Source organism: Peromyscus eremicus, chromosome 16_21 (assembly GCF_949786415.1).
Source record: "Peromyscus eremicus chromosome 16_21, PerEre_H2_v1, whole genome shotgun sequence".
In the NCBI taxonomy this organism is placed as follows: domain Eukaryota; kingdom Metazoa; phylum Chordata; class Mammalia; order Rodentia; family Cricetidae; genus Peromyscus; species Peromyscus eremicus.
The window spans coordinates 18212521-18233678 of NC_081432.1; the positions used below are offsets into that span (position 1 = coordinate 18212521).

At 42.8% G+C, this 21158-nt stretch overlaps 1 protein-coding gene across 1 annotated transcript in view; it reads left to right on the forward strand.

Annotated features, from left to right (window-relative positions):
• The window catches only part of Arid5b (AT-rich interaction domain 5B), a 174596-nt gene that overhangs the window by 65910 nt on the left and 87528 nt on the right, over positions 1 to 21158 (forward strand). The window lies entirely within an intron of this gene.

Below are 21158 nucleotides of genomic sequence, written 5' to 3' on the forward strand. Positions count from 1 at the left end.
CTTTTGCAGCACAGGGCCAGTTTATTATATCTGGCCTTATCCAATTATAAAATTGAGTTTAGTCATGTAATGACGCCCTAACTAAAATATCAATCACTGTGAGTTGACTTTCTCAACATTTATACCAAGAGGCTGTTTTGAGCATCTCCCTTTCAGGCAACCATACATGTGAATACTCAGCTTTCTTCTTCCACATGTAAAAACACAAAAAAACGTTGGCTAAATTTAGCCTCCTGATTTTAATGCACACGCTTGCTGACAGTGAAGAGGGAGGATTTGATGGTGAGCAGGATATGATAGACTAATTATTTCCCCCAAGAAAATGAATGTACAATGTTATTTGTACAAATAACATAAAGTGATCATTTGTCCACGCCACAGTTACGGAACAATAAAGATCATATTTAATTTTAAACACCATCCCCTGGGATCTTCCGTTATGTTCTGGGTATTTTTGGTTGCTAATCCAAAGTTGGTTTGCTGTTATGGTTAACAACCGAATCTTAAAGATTGGGAGGAGGGGGAAGGGTGAGGAAGGGGGCTGTGGCAGCTCCCTCTCTCCCTCCCCCACCACAAGGGCATGTGGGACAGGAATGCTGAAATAGTCACTTTGGAATAAGGTTTGTATTTCTCTGTTCTTTCCATATTGTTCACATAACCATTTATTTACAATAATTTGAGTAATCTCAGAGTTCCTCTTAAAGGCTTTTTTTGGCCTGGATAAAAAAGTGCAGCTTTAAGATATTTCTCCTAAAATAAATCCGAGACGGTCTCATTTGTAGTCAGCACGGTTGATTACTTGCAGACATACTGGAAATTTACATGCGCGTCCCTCCTGTATAGAGCACTGATCTGTTCATATCATTACGACTAGGGCTTGGCTGTTGGCCAAGAGGTCGAAATCTGCCGTTGTAAATCGTGAGTTGAAATAGCAGAAAGTAGATTTGTAACTTAAAAAGTGTAAACAGTTTGGAAAATGAAGTAATTTCGGAGTGTGATTGATTGCCTTCTGATTGTACTTTCAATGAGCCTGGGGTCTCCAGGGCAGATATGTGCTGTAACTGCTTATTATACATTTTCAGTTTTTGAGGCAATAATAGCATTGTTGGTAGACTTTTAAACAATGTATGCATCTCCTGGAGTGACCTTTTAGGAAATGAATAGTTTTATTGTATGTCCATTACTTTGCCTGAAACAACGTTTTTGAGTTATTAATTTGACTTGTTCTATAAATAAAGAATTCAAAATGCAAAGCAGCTGTGCAGCCCAGAGCACAGTGTGTCAAGCTTGGGCTTTACAACCACTGTTTTAGGTGGAGGACCCATGCACAAACGGTTTCGTGGGTGATAAATTAGTAATGTTTCTGGAGCCCACGGTTACCGAAGATTAGCCTCTCCGTGCTGCAGAGGCCAAGAGTTATTATCACGGAGGACAGCTGATCAGTGGCTTCGCCAGTACTGGAAGGGTAGCTCTGCCTTTGTGAAGCATTCTGTGCTCTGGACAACATCGATGGAGGGATAGATAATAGGCATATAGATGACAGATAGATGGATAGATAAATAGATGATAGATAGATAGATAGATTGATAGATAGATTGATAGATAAATAGATGATAGAGAAAAATAATAGATGTAGTAGCCAGGATGGGGCTTGCAATTGCTCAGTTGGTAAAGTGCTTAGTAAGTATGTATGAGGCCTGAGTTCAGTGCCAGCATCTCTGTATATAACCAGATGCAGCGATGTAGGCCTAGAATGCCAGTGCTGGGAAAGCAGATATACGAGGTAAATCCGTGAGCTCAAAGTCCAGCAAGAGACTCTGACATAAGGTGGAAGACAGCAGACATCCACCTCTGGCCTCCACATACACACCCCGCCCCACAAAGCCTAAGACCAGGTATCTGTCCCACTGATTCAGCTGCCGAGTCATCCTGGACAAGTCTTGATGCCTTTGGTCTTCCTTTCCCATCGGTAAAATGGGTATGAGAATTCTAAGCTCAAAACATTGTTTTGAGATTCAACAAAATGTGGGAGGATTTCGTGAGCAAAAAGTGTTCGGTGTTGAGTGTCCTCCTCGACATCCCAAGGCTATTGTGCATTCACAGCAAGGGCTTTCTTTGGTCACTGCTGATCTGATAATATGAATGGCTCGTGGGTGTGCACTCTGAGAAACAGTCGCTCGCTTACTTTCATAGCCAGAGGTTCTAGAAATAATTTTTATACTAACAGTAGTATTGTAGCTTTTGGTTCGATGGAAATCATTTGCCCAGTATAGCCCTTTTTTTGTATTTGTTATTTCTTCCTTGTTTAACTCAACATTTTTGGAGGATCACATTTTGTTCCCATATTTAGAGAGGAAAACTTGCAGTTCTTAGGCATTTATTGGGGCATTCATTACATTTCACGTGGAGGCAGCAGGGACATAGTTGCAAACAGAATGACATTGTTGCTTTATACATGTTCAGGTGACATTTTCCCATGGAACTTTCTTTGTTTACAGTGGTCATGTGTCTGGGCTTTCCGGTTTGATAGACCAACCTGTGGCTGCCGGACTCCACAGGCATGGTGGCTACTACAACCCAGAAGCTGAATTTTTAATGTTTGGATCCCCTTTGTTTGAACTAATTTAACCTAACTAGCCACACACAGCTAGCAGATATTGTACTCTGGCAGCCGGGGAAGTCAAAACGCGCTGCCTTAATTACAGCTGGAAGGTGAAGTAAAATATTCCATAAGTAGGTGGAAACGAACTGGTGAAGGTCTCCATTCTCCTCAAGGAAGTGCTATGTCCAAGTACCAAAAGTTAGTGTTTGAAGAACTGTAGTGGAGGAGAAATGGAGGGGTATATGTGTTGTCTAGATGGGGATTGGTAGAGATCCATAGAGTAGTGATAAGTGATATATTGAAACAGTGTTTCAGCCTGGCAGGCTGGCAAAGACCATGGCCCTTTGTAGACAACCATCTCCATCTGGCTGGAAAGAAGTCCTCACCAAACCACCTTTTGAATGTCTTTTTGGTGACTAGCAGGAGAGTTGAGGGCCTCTGTGCCTAGAGGATCCGCACAGTTTGAAGGAATCTTAAATGATGCAGCGTGAAACATTTTTGATTTTGAGTTGTTCAAATCCACTCGTACCTATGGCATAGAAATGTCCAAAAATGCTATGTGTGAAAATGTGGCTGGAGTGTGGCTAACCAAGACCTGAGCCCAGGAGTCCTCCTGAGGCCAGCAGGGGTGAGGCCTGGCCTGGGAGAGCTGCCTTGGATGTCTGCAGCATTAGGCTGCGATTCCAGCCACTGAGCTGCCCACACTCAAGGGCTCTCCTCTGGGAGAGGAAACAGCCTGTGGCCCTTTGGTACCATTCAGTGGGAAAAAAGGGACGCTGGACATCATGGAATTCCAATCTCTTTATTATTTGTTTGCTTATTTATTTATTTATTTATTTATTTATTTATTTATTTATTTTAACCCCACATTCTTGGTAGGCAATGTGGATCATAAGGAATTTTAAAAGCGTAGACGGAAACAAATTGAATGAACCAATTCGTTCTATACTTTATATCCAGACTCCAGTCACCATCTCTCCCCATCCTCCACGCCTCCCTTCTCTGCAGAGTATGACTTTTGGGACCCAGGCCTTCCAAATGTGCTCTTCCAGTTCCAGGGCCGTTGCAAACAAGGGTCACCACCCTCTTTTCTGGGAGCCCTAGCAGACACAGTGACCAAAGCCCACAGTAACGTTAAGGCTCCACAAAAAAACACTTTCACGTCTTTTCAAATCAGGAGAAAATACCATGACCTTTAAGACAGTGGGGAAAAAATTCTGAATATATACTGTTTTTATATTTGTTGATTTTAGTCAATTTTTTTATTGACTCCTACAATGTAATGCGTCTTCTGGTTTGTTAAGGCAAAAAGTTGGATAATACTAGCTACTTGCTGTCTGTTGGAGTTAATGGCCAAAAGATCTTCAGCCCCACATTCATCCTAAGGAAACTCCCTTCAGAGAGGCATACTTTTGTCCTTCTTCTGAACCTTCTAGAAGCCAACTTTACCTCTTCTTCTGATTAGTGACATCACACTTCCTCCTGTCCTTCATACCATTGTGGGGGTCTCCAAACCAGGAGACAGAAGACTACCACTAAGTATCGCAGTCAGTGCATCCATCTTCCCATGGTCAGTGTGTCTGTCTTCCCACCCCTACCATCTTTGCTGGATGTGAAGAATTCCTTCTGTATCCTGAATCTTGACCTTGACATTCTCTAATGTTTCCAAGGTTCAGCCTCTAGAGTGGGAGACTTACTTTTTACACATGTGCATAGAAGAGCCTGCATCTCAGACATGTTTTAGACACTTGACCAGAAGAAGGACCCCCCTCAGACCAAGACTATTCCAGTGGCCCCACTGAAGGCCCCCCATCTTAGGCATTTGACTGCCTATTTGTTTTCTGCCAAGGCAGTTCTAACATCTAAGTTTTAAGATTCTTTTTCTATGTAAGATAAGCAAAGGAGGGCAGAGGGCACAATGCAGGCTACACTTCCTGGCTCACAGAGCAGTAAACCTAAGTGCAGACATGGTGGGAACCAGCCTATCTCTACAAAGCCTCTCTCATGGCTCCTTCTGTATTGCTTCTTCCCAGGATACCCTCTCTCTCTCTCTCTCTCTCTCTCTCTCTCTCTCTCTCTCTCTCTCTCTCTCTCTCTCTCTCATTTTAATTTATCTTGTTACAATTTCTCCCAAGTATGACTTGTATTGTGGATGTATTTCTCTCCCCCTGGTATTCTTTCTTCTTGCCTTTCCACTCTTAGAGATCCCCTTCTCATTTCCAACCAGCCCCCCTCCCACTTCATGTCTTGTGTGTGTGTGTGTGTGTGTGTGTGTGTGTGTGTGTGTGTATACATGCTGCATGTTCATGATCACACTACCAGTGTCATATCAAGAAGACAGCATTTCATAGGACCCCCCTCCATCCTCCAGCTCTTAGGACCTTTCCAACTCCTTTGTTGTGATGGTCCCTGAGTCGTGGAAGGGGTGATGCAGATGTGCTATTTCGGGCTGAGCACTTAACCATCATTCATTCTCCACATTTTACCAGCTGTGAGTCACTGTATTAATTATTGCCCGCTGCAAAAAGAAGCTTCCCTGGCCGTGATGGACAGCAGTGCTTTATAAGGCCATTGAGAGCCCTCCATTTCTTCTTAAAATGATTTATTCTAGAGCTGATTTTCCCCAACCATAATGTAATTGTACTTTAATCAATAAAAAAAAGAGTCGGTGGAACAACGGGAGGGCTGGGGAGGAGAGAAGTCAGCAGATGTGAATCTATGTTTACTTATCTCTCTGAAACAATGTTCACACTAAACAGGCTGCAAATGGAATGAATTGTACTATAACAACCTTGGAGAAATGGCTGCTGATCTCATAAATTCATGGGACTTCCTGCTTCCAGTGGTCTCTCTTGAAGTCAGAAGTGTTTGGTGGGGTCAGTAAATACCTGTTTTCACTTAGTTGGCAGCTAAGGAATTAATTGCAAAACCAGAAAGTACAGCCTCCTGCACCCTCCAAGATGGCAGCTTTCCCCCCCCCCCCATCCTGAATCAGAAAGGGAACTAGGCTGATGACCCCTGACCTCTATTTCCTGTGATCCTTGGATCCCGAATGCCATCACTCTACTGACAAGTTCCTCTTTCTGTAGGCATCTCCCATCCCAACAAGCAGCTCCGTTCTGAGATGGCCTGGGCCTTTTCTCTTTGTCACGGGTGTCCCTGGTTAGAACTGTGAGGAGGAGCTACCTTAGTGGTTTGTGGGAGCAGACAGTCCCAGGTTCCACAGTGAGGTCACCTTGAGCAAGCTACATAGTCTCTCTCAACCTCAGTTTTCTCATGCATGATTGGGAACAGCGAACGTATCCTTCCCCAGATTGCCACTGCGGTTAAATCCACAACCGAGAGCTTAGCACTTGCCCGTCTATGGCATATAGTCAACAAGAAGCACCATTTTCTGGCAGGACTGTCCTCAATAACTGAACATTCTGGCCAGGTGCCTGGGATTTGATTGTCATTGTTCCTGTAGGTTTGGTGTCAAGCATTGCAGTGACTGCCTTGTGAATAAGCAGCAGGAAGCATGGTTGGCATCTTGCAAACAGAACCATATCTTACCCAGTGAGGTGTGGGAGATCTTAGGAAATGTTTCTGAGTCCGCTGCACTTGAATGTTGTCAGAGATGAAACAGGTTTGTCAAGTTGAAGATCTCCGTGCCTGCGACGTACATCCTGCTATCCAGGTCTCTTAACACCTGTCCTTTATCGGATGTTTGATGTACGAAGATCCATTAAGCAAAAGCGAGACACCTGACCCAAGTATCGCTCAACTCCATTTTGCTTCTGTCAGACGTCCACAGCCATAGGAGCTTTGCCCTTCACTAACTGGAATTTCCGAAGGCTTTCGCTACCTGTCTTTTTTTTTTATCGTCTTGTTTAAAACAAATGGTGTTTTACACTGTTTTTCTTTTTGCGGGTTTAGAAATCTCATTTAAATCAACGTAATGAGACACTTTCGACAAAATGCAATCATTCTCACTTCCTCGTGCGCTGGAAGCCGTACTGTCACGGCTGGAGTGCTGGGGCTGCGTTCAACTGATTTTTCACACAAACTCTCATCCATGCTGTGTGCTCTGACACGTCCCAGCGCTCCATATAGGTGGGATGGCTTTGTGTGTGTACTAAGCAGACTATGTTGTTGAAGAAATAATACGGCCGTTATTTGAAAGGATTTCTGAGAGAGGCAGAAACTTTAGACCAAGCAAACCAACTGATTCTCACCTCAATTCTGAAAAGATCACCCAGGGTCTGAGGCAGAGGGATCTATCATTTTATCATTTACAGCAAAGATATATTTGTATGTTAGTTCTGAATTTTGAAAAATAGTTTTAAAGACTTGATGAGTGAAGACATGAGGATCAGCTTGTTTCTTGTAGGTGAAGACTACGGTCCCGTCGTAGTTGCCCATGACACAGTAACTCCAGAATACTCACAAAAAAATATTCTAACCCAAGAGAACATGTGGGGGACAGGTTACGGAAGGGTCTCTTCCACTAGTTTGTGACTGAGCACAACCTCAAGCACTTTGTTACAAAGAGGTTTGAGGGTCCCTGGGAAGTTGCTTGGAGGAGTAGCCTTTGTTTTCCTTAACATACATGAAGGGTGTGGTGGTTTGAATGTAATTGGCCCCCATAAGCTCATAGTGAGTGGCACGATGGGAGATGTGGCCTTGTTGAAGTAGGTGTGGCCTTGTTGGAGGAAGTGTGTCACTGTGGGGGGCGGGCTTTGAGGTCTCTTCCTTATTCTTCGCTCAGTGTCACAGACCACTCACTACCTGTCGCCTTCTGATCAAGATGTAGCCCGCATCATGTCGGCCTACACACTGCCATGCTCCCCACCGTGACGATAATGGACTGAACCTCTGAACTGTAATCATGCCACCCCAGTGAGATGTTTTCCATTATGAGAGTTGCCATGGTCATGGTGTCTCTTCACAGCAATAGAAACCCTAAGACAAAGGGCTAAGATTTTAAAGTGTGCTTGCTGTAAGGAAGAATTGGCTGAGGTGATATGTTGCCTATTTATTCAGAAACCCTCCCATTTAGTGGAAAAAGCAGAGACGATGATATTGAATAATTGAGTGTCTTGCAAGGTGGAAGAAGCTTCCTTCCTGGAGACCTAAGACTTCTCCCAACCAGGCTTCTCCCAACCCCGCTCACTCAGGTACCTCACTGAATCCCTGGACTCGATGTTTCTGAAAGTCCTGGGAGTTTCCAGGTTTGTTACTGGAGCGAGAGAAGGTTGTGTGAAGTGTCCCACTGGGCTTAGAATAAGGAAGGGCCTGAAAGATTAACAGTCAATAAAAAGATGTGGAAAGAAGATCACTAATTTTAGGGAAGCTCAGAGCTCGCTACTCTTACTCCATTCCATTTTCCTCCCAGGTAAACTAAGGAACTTCAGTGTGGGGCTGGGGGCTGCTGGGTGGGAGGAGCTGATTTTTTTTTTTCTACAGGAGAAGAGAGGCATAACTAGCATTTTATATGGTGTAGTATTTGCTGGTATTTAAGCATACCTTGGTGTATCCAGGCTGGTTTCGGAGACTGTTAAAATCATCTTGATTGTGAGGAGCTGCTAAATGGACCTGTTAAATTGTGCTTTACCAATACCATTTAGCCTTGAAGTATCCGTGAGGTCTGGCATCCTAAATGATAACATCTATTATCTAGATGCTCCGTATCCATGTCCTACCTAAGGGGGGGTGGAATATTAGACTGGGTTTGGATTTCAGTTGAGGCAAAATATATTAGTAATATCCTTCCTCATCAAAAGAGACCTCGGCAAGCTCTTGATGATAACTTCCTGTAGTATATTCTAGAAAAGGAGCAACAGGTTCAGCGAGCCCCTTCTCTTGTCTGTTTCCTTAGCATTGTGTTTACAAGTGTGCACCACCATACCTGTTTTTGTTTTTCACATGAGTTCCAGGCCTCCAGCTCAGTGCCTTATTCTTGTGACTTTTTTTTTTAATCAGCTGAACTAGCATCCTAGCCCTTTCTCATGGATTGCTCTTGTTCCCAGAGTGCTTTAGATTCAGACACACCAGAGCCCTAGTTCCCGCCCTTTAAACAACCCATAATCTGGAAAGGAGCGCCCACCATGAACGAATACGTACAGTCACGTGTTGAGAGGGTCACTGCAGTATCTTTGGAAATAAGCTGGCACCAGCGGTCCCAATAACACATTTCTGGAAGTAATAATAGAATCTAGAGTGAGCATACGCACAGCCAGCTGGTGAATATTTTAGATTTATGGGTCGTAAGATGTCTGTTACAACTCCTCAACTTTGTAGCTACACAACTGTGCCGTTGGAATGCAAAAAGTGAACACAGACATACTACACAAACGTGTGTGGCTGTGTGTGCAATAAAACTTTATCCATAAAAACAAGCCTGGGGCTGGACTTGGCTCACAGTTCGCCAGCCTTGCAGATGTAAGTCATCTCACTGAAGTACCTAAAACAGTCCCCCAACAGTCATCCATGGGAACTGTTGATATAAAGCCACAGCATTGTAACTGGAGTTAATCTGGAGTTATCAACTATTTGTTTACCGCCTCTTTGTGGGTAAAGGTGAGTTAGGTTTGGATATTGGATACTGGGAGCCAAGAAGACATTGGGAATGAGTGTCTGAGGATGGGAGATGTTATAGGGAATGCAAGTGAACCACAGCCTCTCTGACTGCAACTTGTTTGGGACTAACACTGTATGAGGAGGAAGTAGAGCCTTATCTGTGTCATCAGCCCTCAGTGGCTTTCTTCCCCAGAGACCAAGAGAACATCCTCAAGGTGCAATGTGTTTTACATGGCCGCCTTGATGTAAGATGGAGTCGTGGTTTCGTTTTCCAGTAGCTTTTGCAAGTATCTCCTTCAGATGATAAACTAATTTTAGAACTGCACACGCTCGAAAGAAAAGATAGGAAGACACACACTAAGACGGGCTGGTGTGCTTCCCAGATCATGACAGGAAACGGCAGGTGGTTTGCGGAAATGACACCAGGTACATCTGCAGCTAGTCACAGAAGAGGGAGAGCCTAGCAGAGAGCTCGGGCTGATTTGATGGTGGAAGCTTTATAAACAAGTAAATAGAAAACAAACAAATAAATACTGTTGTCACATGATTTGTAGCCGTGGCCCTCAACCTTCCTAATGCTGCGACCCTTTTAATACAGCCCCTCATGTTGTGGTGACGCCTAACCATAAAATTGTCTTCATTGCTGCTTCATAACTGTAATTTTGCTACTGTTAGGAATCGTAGTGTAAATACCTGGTATGTGACCCATATGGGGCCACTACCCACAGGTTGAGAACCACTGGTTTATAGGTAGCAGGAAGGGTCTATTAAAATGGCAACAGTATTGCTATCTCTTGGCGTTGGGGGGATCTTGGGTATCAGACACCGCTCTGGACACTCTGCCTCCTTGTCTTAGTCTCTTCTCCCAGGCCTGTTTCTGAATCTCTTACTTTCTTGGACGCTAAAACCCAAAGGCATCTTTCTGTGCCTTGGTCCTAAGAAAGCCCTGGTTTTCCCCAGTTCTCCTTCAGGGCCAGTTTGTCTAACACGATAGTCTTCAAAGGTGTTCTCTGGGAGACTCTTAAGTTTTTCTGTTCAATATGGTAGCCACCAGCCAGGTGGCGTTATTATTAATCCCTTGAACTTGACTTGTCTAAATCAAAAGATGCTGTGAGCATTAAATACACACCGGATTTTAGAAACTTGATATGAAAAGCATGAGCCCCAGCACTAATCCTTCTGTTTTGATTCCCTGTTGAAGTAATAGTTTAGATATTTTTAACTAGATAAAATAAACAAATTAATTTCATCCATTTAGTCCTTGTCTTTTTAATGTTAATTACATATTTGACTCATAGGATGAGTAGTGCTATGCTGAAGGACTTTTTTTTTTTTTAAATTCTGTATATTCCTTTGCCCAATTTCAAGTGGTCATATAAAACACTGTTGTTCATGTCGAGAACATTAAAGACGATAGAGGATGAAGTAAGACGGTGTTTAACTAAAATTAGAATAAACATTACCTGTGATATGATAAGATTTTAAATTGTAAAGTATACATTTAATAAAGCATAATGGTTCCCAAATAAATCCTGTACCAGTTTTTAATCCATCGATGTATCCAGTTCACATCAAAAAAACACTGCTAGGCTTGCAGAGTTTTCGAGCTATGTTTGAACTGATCAGCATTATTAACCTTTACCATTCTGCCTTTTCTGATTTACAGCATCCTAACATGGGCCCATGGTGCTCTAAGCACCGCCACACTTTTTGCTTAAGAGAAACGTATACAAGAATCCAAAAATCACAAGTCTGTGGCTTGGGGTGTCTAGACGTACCTAGAGAGGAGGCTCTCAGAAGCAGCACTGTGATTTGACTGTATCTTCATCCTCGTAGGATGCTGGCTCATTAGGGAGATAAACTGAGGAGTGAGATGAAGCCCAAGATCTGCCCTAGCCCTCTGTGAGTTCCCCTCAGAAACCCTGGTAACCTCTGGGTAGGAATTCACTAGCTCAACACGGATTTCAGACGAGTCACTGGGGCAAGAAAGAGACCTCTGCCCTCCCTTCCTAGTTGTGACACAGGAGCCTGTGATAAGAAGGAAGAGCAATTGCAACCACAGTTTCCTTAGGATACGAGCTCCCAGAAGTCAGTGCAGGAATTTGGATATGGCTTAGAAGTTTGAGGGTGAGATTCAAAAGATCTCAAGTATGGACACACACACACACACACACAAACACACAGACACAGACACAGACACACACACACACACACACATACACACACACACACACAAACACACAGACACACACACACACAAACACACACACACACACACACACACACACACACACACACACACACACAGACAGAAAGAGAGAGAGGTGCTATAACTGCCTAACTTCATGAACCTTCCTCTGAGCAGGTCTAACAGCTTTCTTCCCATTCCTTTAGCTCCATGGGAAGAGCTGTTGACCCAGAGCCTAGGGTGAACTGCCATGTGACTGCTTATACTCTGATGGGAGGGTCACATGTTTATCTCAAACCGTCTGTCAGTTAATTGAATTTGTTAAGGCTCCCAAAGGTCTATAGTAAGGAATCAAAACACTAATTCCAAGTCCCCTCTCCCACCCCACTCCCAGGAGTTTATATTTTACTTACTAATTGGAGAGACACATCTTTTTTCTCACACAAAACACCAACTAAGAGTATATCTGCATGGAAAATATAACACTCGCCAGCCAGCAGTGCCCTTTCTTCATCCTGTAAAATATGCATAATATAAAATCGGCTATTCTAGCCATTTTAGCCAGAGATGTTAAATGCATCTGTGATATTATGTAATGATTGCTACTCTCTGTCGACAGAACCTGTCCATCCCTCCAAAGCTCTGAACTACTAAGCAAGGGCTCTTTATTCGTCCAGTCCCACCTCCGGCTCTGCCCAGGGCTTGGCAACTTCTGTTCTGCTTTCTGTCTCTGTGAATTAGTGTGTGATATCTGCCCTTGGGGATTATTTCACTTAGCATGAAATAATCAAGGTTCATCTGTGTTGACTATACACCACATTCGTCTCTTCATGGCTTGACGATATTCTATCCCCTGGTTACTCCATATGCTGTTTGTCTATTCTTCTGTTGATGGACACATGAATTGTCTCGACTTTGTGGCTACTGGGAAATGTTGATATCAACATTGACTTTATAAATGCCTGCTTTTGCTTTTAGTGACTGTGGGTGTGTACCTAGGCATGGAATGACTGCCTGTATAAGAATCCTGGATTTATCTTTTAAGGAAATTTTCAGATTTCTTTCTACCATGGCTATACCATTTGACATTCTTAGCACTAATGCATGAGGGTCTCAGTTTTCCACAAGCTCACTAACAATTGGTATTTTTGTTGTTGTTTACAGTAGCCATCCTGATGAGTGGGAAAGACTTACTCTCTGGTTTTTAACCCTCGTTCCCTAGAGACTAATAATGATACTGACCATTTTTCCTTTGTTCCATTTGTACATGTTCTGTGATAAAACATCAATTAATTTCCTTTTGCATTTCAAAATAAATGGTCTTTGCTGTCTTTTTGATTTTGATTTTCAGGGCTTCATATATTCTGGCTATGAATCTCTTACACACACGATGTGCACATGCATGTGTGCATGCATGTATGCATGTATGTATGTGTATGCATAACATCTGTAGGCGTTTTCTCCCCGCCCACATCTGTCTTTCCACTCCGTCATAGTGTCTGCGGTGCACACAAGGTTTGGATTTCACCTACCCTTTCGTCCCTGTCAGTTGTGCTGACACACTGTGAGCACTCCGGGGTCATACAAATGCTTCCATCCGCATCCTTGTATGAACTTTAGAGTTCCAGCGCTTGAATTTCAGTGGTTGCTCCAGTTTTAGCTATCAGGTGAACATAGAGTGAAGTAGGAGTATGTACCATGGCTTTCGTTTGCCCGAGTGAATCCGGTTTTCTTACTGTTGTTCTTGGAGAGGCTACCTTCTTCATTCAGTTTTTAAAAAAAATCAGTTGACCATGGGTATGAGTCCTCCTTCCAGGTTCCCTGTCCCTTTCTATTAAAGCGTATTTCTATCTAGATATCAGCACCACATCCACAATTTATTTATTTCTCTGTGTGTGTGTGGGGGGGGGAGGGTTGCAGGCATCCATGCATGCATAGACAAAGGCCACAGGAGGACTGGGGGTGTCTTTTTCTGTTGATCTCTATTTTGTTTTTTGAAGCAGTGTCTCTCAGTGGACCTGGAGCTTGCCATTTCAGTTAGGCTGGCTGGTCCGAGAGCTCCTAGGATCTGCCTGTCTCGGCACCCCGACACTGAGGGCAACAGGCATGCATGGCCGTGACTGGCTTCGCGTGGGTGCTGGAGACTCTAGTTCAGCCTCTTTCGCTTGCACAGAAGGTACTGTTAGTGTCTAACTCGTCTCCACAGCCCCCGGGTTCTCTTCGTACAATAACTCTGTGCTAAGTTTTCAAATCTGGGAGTGCAAATCCTCCCAACATCCTCCTTCTTCTTTTTCAAGACGGGTTGTGTCTTGACAGACAGATAGATACATACACGGAAATAAATAGACACAAACATTCATACATATGTGCATACATACATACATACATGCCCATATAAATACATACATGATAGATTTTAGACAGATAGGAATCTGTCGATACTTTTTAAATGCAGATGAAATTCACACAGCAGTAGGTGGAGGAGAGGAAAGGGCAGGTAATTTCACAACCTCAGCACTCCTGTGTTAATTAGTTTTTTACGTATTCACGAGACTGAAATACTACTTCATATCCATTCCTATAACTCTGAAAAGACAAATGACAACTAGAGCAATCAGAACCATCCTTCATGGCTGGGAGGATTTGAACCAGGTGCAGACACTTTTGTCTCTGCATAACTTAAAAGGGGGAACACAAAATCACCTCGCCCGCTGTCAGCTCTGGGACACAGATCCTGGAGGAAAGTGTAAGTGTCAATCCATGGGAAACGTTCGCCCAGATGTTGATAGCACTTGTTGATCTGTCCTGGCTGCACCTTACTCGGGTTTATTCATGGGAGCATCCCAATGTCAAGGGTCTCTACAGCTGCCCCTGTCACAGGACTGTGACCCTTGAAGTGACAGATAGAAGACACATTGGGAAAGTAAATGCTGTGTTAATATTCCCCAGAGGAAGGATATGTAGTATGAAGCGAGGGAAAAGGTAATGCGTTGTCTTAAATTTTGAGACTGGTTCAGCTAACAATGGTTTTGTTTCTTCCTCCATAAGAACTTGGTCATGGTAACTGCAGGGTGGATTGGGTCTTAGCGGTAGGAAACCTTTTGTAAAGCAGGAGAGATTGACTTTAACTAAGTTCAAGTCTAATAGAACATCCTTCCCTGGGTCACTAGTAAATAAATAGATGCAGAAGTTAACCTCTGGGGGGGGGGGAAATGATTATCACGATCTTGGACTGGGACGAATTATGTCTTTATGTCCAGAACTTGGAACCTGATGTATCATAGACACTTTCTATGTTTTTCTTCAGATACTAAAATTCACTTAGACTAAGAATGAATGGCTTGTAGTAGGTTAAACATCAACCTGTTTGAGGGCTGAAAAGAGGACTCAGCAGTCAAGAGTACTTGCTCCTCTTCAGCAAGACCTGAGTTAGGTTCCCAGCAGCCATCCTGGGCAGCTCACAACTGCCTATAATTTGAGCTCCAGGAAACCCAGTGCCCTCTTCTGACTTCTGCAGGTATCTATACACAGGTGCAAATATGCATACATACACACACATTAAGATAAAACATCTTTTTATTAAAACGTTAACCTGTTTAAAGGGGAGACAGACCCTAGGATCACAACACCTCACGGCAGGGCTGGGGTGGGGGGGGGGCGCTTACAGCACAGTCCAACCATGTGATCTCCCAGTACATGTACTTATTGTATAATCCCTGTCTTGTATGACATTTAGATTTGGCTGAGATGAGACATATGTAAATGACATGCAAAATTCTGAAGATGAGATTCAAAGAGGCTCCTGAATGTGGCTTGTTGTTCAGTGGCCTTTTGGGAGGACCAAGGAGGTGGAGCTGGCTGGCTGGCTCCCCAGTGGGTTCCTCTGCTACTTAAAGTGATGTCTGCATTTGGTTTGAATTTAGCTTTGTGTTGTTTTCTTTCTTGAGAGATGAAGCGATGTCAAGGGTAAAAGCTGATATTCACAACAGCGATACATAATTTGTGTGTGTGTGTGTGTGTGTGTGTGTGTGTGTGTGTGTGTGTGTGTTTAAGCTACGTCTCTGGACACAGCTGGCCAAAACCCTTGGTTATGTGGTTCAAATGTTCTTTGTTCCATTTGCAACCATTTACTGATGTATTTCCCCACGTGTTCTTTTCCTTTTCTCCTTTCTCTCTCTCTCTCTCTCTCTCTCTCTCTCTCTCTCTCTCTCTCTCTCTCTCTCTCTCTCTCTCTCTAAGTTTCCCAGTCACGTTTTTTGTTGCCTACCCTAGGAAGATCTGTTTTTCCACTTATCAAAACAAACGGCGAGCTAGGGACCGTTTAAGGTCGTTTTCTTAGTTAATAAAGTCAATCTCCTTGTTCTGTTACGTTAAAAGTACATTATCTTTTTATTGCCAGTTCTGGGGGGGGGTAGGCCTGTTTTCTGTCTTAGCCATCTCAGGCTGCCCCCACTCCCTCACTGGGCAGAGAACTACAAAATGATTGAGGGCGGGGCCGCTGACTTACAGTACCAGCCGTTCTCAAAATAACCGCAACAGTGCAGCCCTGATGGGCCGTTTACGTCACACTATGTTTTCATGAAATCGTTTGTGGCCTTTTCATTTCTATTCCTGATAGAATCTCGCTCCTCGCTCCTTTTAATCAGGCATTTAATTTGTTTTTGTTATTAATATTTTCCACTACATGTCTTGGCCTGCCTCCAGGAAAACAGCTTTGATGGGGGGCGGGCATTAAAAAAAAAAAATGCCCTTCCTCTCTCTCAGCCTCGGTTCCACTGCGAATGTGTCTTCTCCTTTGATGTGTCTGAACCACCAGAACTGACGCTGAAGCCTTGAGAGAGATTTGGAAATACAGCGGGGGCACCACACACATCGCCACACAGCCACAACCAGGAATTGATAAAGTTGATGAACGACTTTGGAATTTTAAACAGTTCGACCAATTTGGGCTTATTTAGTCACATACCCTGCCTGCATTTTCCCTTTTACAAATGTCTTTTCTGTATAATGTCTTGTAATTAGAACAGGAAGTCATTGAGTAACTGCAAGATGAATAAGAGCACTTAACACTGAAAGGAAAATTACCTTCCGAGAAATTATATTTTTTCCCCCTGCATGTTACATTGTTGGTAATGATAGTAACAGCTGTAGCTGCTCTTATCTGTAGAATTTTTGTGCTTGGGTTTTCTGAAATTTTAAAAAAAAAATCATTTTCAGTAATAATCAAAGATGAATGGACAGAAGATAGGAAATGCCTAATTATGACAAATATTCTGTGTCACAACAGCGCAGCAATTAAATGGAAATGGTGTAATTGTCAATACAGCGGTAAGAGCTGGAAGTCTGCCAGGTACATAAAGTTGAGGCTTTGCTTTCTGTTGGTTGCTAGGAGCAAGCAAAAAGTATAAAGGTTTGAGAAAGGAATGTCTGATGCAGGGATGTGACAGAGGGCGGCGCAGATCGGTGGGCAAGCCCTTCCTATTGACATGATTTCGCTTACATTGTTTCAAAAGTAGACAGTCCGTTTTATAACTCTTGCAGCTTCATCAGTGGCTTGGGGAGGGCCAGGAGAAAAGGAAACTGTGGGTCGTCTGGAAGCGTGAGGGACGTTGTGTTTCAAAGGCAGCCTCCATGCAGATTCTGAGTCTTTTAAGTGAAAAATCTTTAAATGTTTGTTTCTGTTGGCATCCAGACCCATTTGCCCTAATACGATTAAGAGAACGAAAGGGCGAAATACTTGGCAGAATTTCCAGCTGAGGTAATTAGGCACAGGAAAGGACATGCAGATTTTTTTCCACCCAGCTCTAGAAAGTCCTGGTGTGGAGGGTTTTTAATGAAGTTTTTGTTTGTTTGTTTCTTTAGGTTTTTTTTTTGTTGTTGTTGTTATTGTTGTTTTTCAGGTTTACTGATGTTAGAAGTGGACAACTGTGATTATCAATCAACATATAGTGTGATATTTCCTAAACAGCCCTCTAACCCTGCCAGGAGGATAAAATTATGTTTCTACACTGTTGTGTAAGAGATGAAACCAAATTTCTCCTCTAGAACGGACATTGTCAACCTCCTGCACATTTGGCCACCACTAACTATTGGGGGGGGGGGGCGGTGGGAAGCATTATGGATATTTGAAAGTCAACGCTCCAGTAATTTATTGGGCTTGCCATTTCATGCATCTCCTTATATAAAGACAATCTGAGCAACCGGCAGAATGAATGCTTGCCCCACCCCCTTTCCCCCACCCCCACCCCCACCCCCACCCCACCAACCCCACTCCATGAGAGCCGTGGTGTACAGTTACTGTTTGACAAGTCAGGGTGGAGTCTCAGATTATAATTACAGTTTCTCCATGGAATTCTGTTTTGGACTTTGAAAAACATATAAATAAGTGAAAAAACTGACACTAAGAGAGGTTAACAAAACGTGTAATTATGATATAAGCACAGGATTACAGCCGTTTCGGCGGAGAGTACAAGCCGTGTACTTTAGGTATTAACTTTTAATAGGCAAAGTTCTCTTTATTGAAGTTGAAATGAGGTTTAGTCATTCTAGATCTCTTATTCCCTTTGAATATGTCGTTTAAAAATAAGCATGGTCACATTGTTGGGGGGGTGGAGACCAGAAGTGGGGTGACATTTTAATAGACTATCGTAACTGTTGTTTACAATATCAGTCTTGAGAACCAGCAAATTTTTTTTTTTCTGATCATGTTCTACTGACTGAAATCAAAAAGTATATACAACCCAAGGAACTAGAATGTTCTAGAAAAATACTCTGTAGGGTTAGTTCCTTAGTTTCTTTTCTGATGTGGGTGTGGTTGAAAGAAAATCATTGTTCCGGGAACACTTTGTTTGTCTTTTGCTAAACAAATGTGCAATTTACCCATTCTTTGTTCATTCTTAGATTTATCTGCTAGAGCTCTTGTGAAACAGAAAGGGGAAACTTCATGGCGTTTAGTGATGGCCCTTGTTTCATGTATCAGAGTATTTATGAGTCTAGGGAAGCAGGAAGGGGCGATGGGCTAGCTGCAGGATTTCAGAAAGACTTCTTAAAGGGACTGTTCGCCTTTATTGGTTTCTCACTGTCCTGTTGCGAAAGAAAACACACCAGCCAGCCATTGAACAGTTTAATATTCTTGGGGCTGTGTCAGAAGGAAGCTGGTTTAATGTATAGGCTTAGGAAGCAGTTAAGGATCACACAACTTAAGATCTGCAAGCTCTTGCACAGTCTTTCTTCCATACTGTTTTATATGGTCTTCCTGTCTCTCCTTCCCATTCTGTCTCCTCTAGCCTACCTGGCAGTCTCTATAAGGGTCTGAGGGTCTCCTGGGCTTTCCATGGTTTTATAAATATGAAAAGCAATTCCTCTGGGAATGTCTAATTACAAGTTTGGAAATTTGCCCGCATCCAAACAATGCCAAAATTCTGGTCCAAATGGGTGGTTCTGTCCATAAGCACCGGAGTTAGCATAATTTTTGTTTTGGCTTCGCCAAGGGTTGCCACATTAGACCAGGCCCCAGCTGTGCCTTTGGCCTCCTGGTGTAGAAAGAGTTTAATGAGGGAATGGGGGACAAGAGTGTTAGGCTGGCAAATGTACGATTCGGGCTTCTTCTATCTCATGGGTAGGAAGTTGTTACGTGAAAATCATAACGATAATTTAAGTGTTTACAGTGAGCGTTATAGGCCCGCGAGTCATACACTTGAAATAATTAACCAAGTGAAATTATTAACCAGAGTGGAATAATTCTGACTCATAGGTGGGTAGAGTCTCAGGTTTTAACTGACCAAAGCTTACTATCTTCGCCCTGACACTATAAATCAGTTACTACTAATAATTCGAGGCATTTTGTCATACTGCAAAGTTAGTCAAACAAGAGTTACAAGATTAAAAGTTCAGGTTAAAGCCTCCTCCCGTCACTTCCAATGTCATGGAGGTCCCTGCCTCGTCACCCGGCTGGCAACCTCAGTTTCGCCACCTCTGTATTGGGGAACGTTCACAAATTGTAGCATTGTTTATGGGGTTTTCATAAGGAACAAACATTTCATTATTTCAGGATTTTCCTAAATTGTAGTATTTTTCTCTCAGTACTGGAAATGGTATTAGAGCGCTCTCTTTTCCTGAACACACCAACTAGCTGTGCCTGGTCCTCTGTGTTTTTGGTGATGGTCTTGTCTCTGTTAGCTTGTTTTAATTTGGTTGGTGTCCTCTGTGTTGGTTACCTACCAACAATCACAGAAAAGTAGCAGAGGCAGGTGAACTTAATCCTGGATTTTATTCTAAGCACTAATAGATTGGAAAAGAGAAATAAAAATAAACACAAGTATCTGACTGTTTTATATATATAATATGTATATATATGATGACTACATAGATTAATATATGTGCACTTGTATGTTGTACCATATAATGTTAATATAGCAACATATGTCATACATAATGTATTATATTAATATAGTGTGGTATGCATGTATAATATACATTTTAAATACATGGCATATATTATGTATAAGTCATAAATACATATGCAGCATATAAATATAAATCTTTTAAGTATTACATATACTTTAAATATACATATAAATATATGTATTTTAAAACCCAAGCTAAATAAGTCACTGTAAATCTGTGCTAAAAAAAAAAAAAGAAAAGAAAAGAAAAGAAAAGAAAATCAGAATTACTTGCTTAGAAGTGTAGAGTCCAAGAACTAGGCCGAGTGCTTGTTAAAAATGTAAATTCCTGTATTCCGATCTTAGAGAAACTGAGTCAGTCATTTTGGGTGGCACCCTGAGTCCAACCGTCCTCAGGAACCCCATGAGATCTTAGATAATATTCCCAGGACAACCTCGAGCAACACTGTTCCCAGATGCAGTGGACATCCTTAGGGCACCTTCCTATGAAGCGGGAGGAGAGTGGGCATACTTGTGTTCTTCCAATAACTACGAGAAGGAGTCAGAAACTGTGAGGAGGGCAGAGTAGGTGTTGGGAGCTAGGGCGACGTACAGAGAGCCAAAGGAGGCCATGTTTCAGCACTGAAGCTTGCCAGAGAGATGATGCTATCCCAAACAGAAAATCACATAAAGGGCAGAGGGAGCATCATCATGAAAAAGTACTCAAAGAGCTGGCTGGTGGTGGCGCACACCTTTAATCCCAGCACTCGGGAGGCAGAAGCAGGCAGATCTCTGTGAGTTCAAGGCCAGCCTCGTCTACAGAGTAAGTTCCAGGACAGCTGAAGCGATGCAAAAAAAGAAACCCGGCCTCGGAAAACAAGCATCAACAACAAAAATCCTCAAAGAAAATCGAGAGAATGACGGGTAGAACAGCAGTGAAGTGGACCCTCGACCCAGGTGGTTTCTCCCAGGACACCAACTCAGTAACAACTCTTCCTTAACTTCCTTTCTCTGGAAAGCACAGCATCTTCCATTTTATTTGTAAAACTCTTAGAAAAACTGATTTTCTTGTCTTCACAGAAGCCAAAGGCCCTACCAGAGCAGACTCAGGAGATGTGAGGTGTTTGCACAGGGTTTTCTATGTACAGAAAAGTGGTGTAGGTATTGAGCATGCTCAACAGAGTGAGCTCTGGCAGGTTCTAGCTGTATTCTCCGGGATCTGCATCTTTAACAAATAAGGTGTAGAGATATAAATAGGATTTGGTACCAATGGTGCATGGAGGCTACTCTTTGGGACAGCACATAGATATTGGGGGCTTCTGACAGTGGGAGCTTCTGTAACAAATATATCTATCAATGTAGCATTTGAACTTAGTGTCTTAGTCTACTGTAGGAATCTCAACTTGCTGTCAAGGCCCGCCTGTCT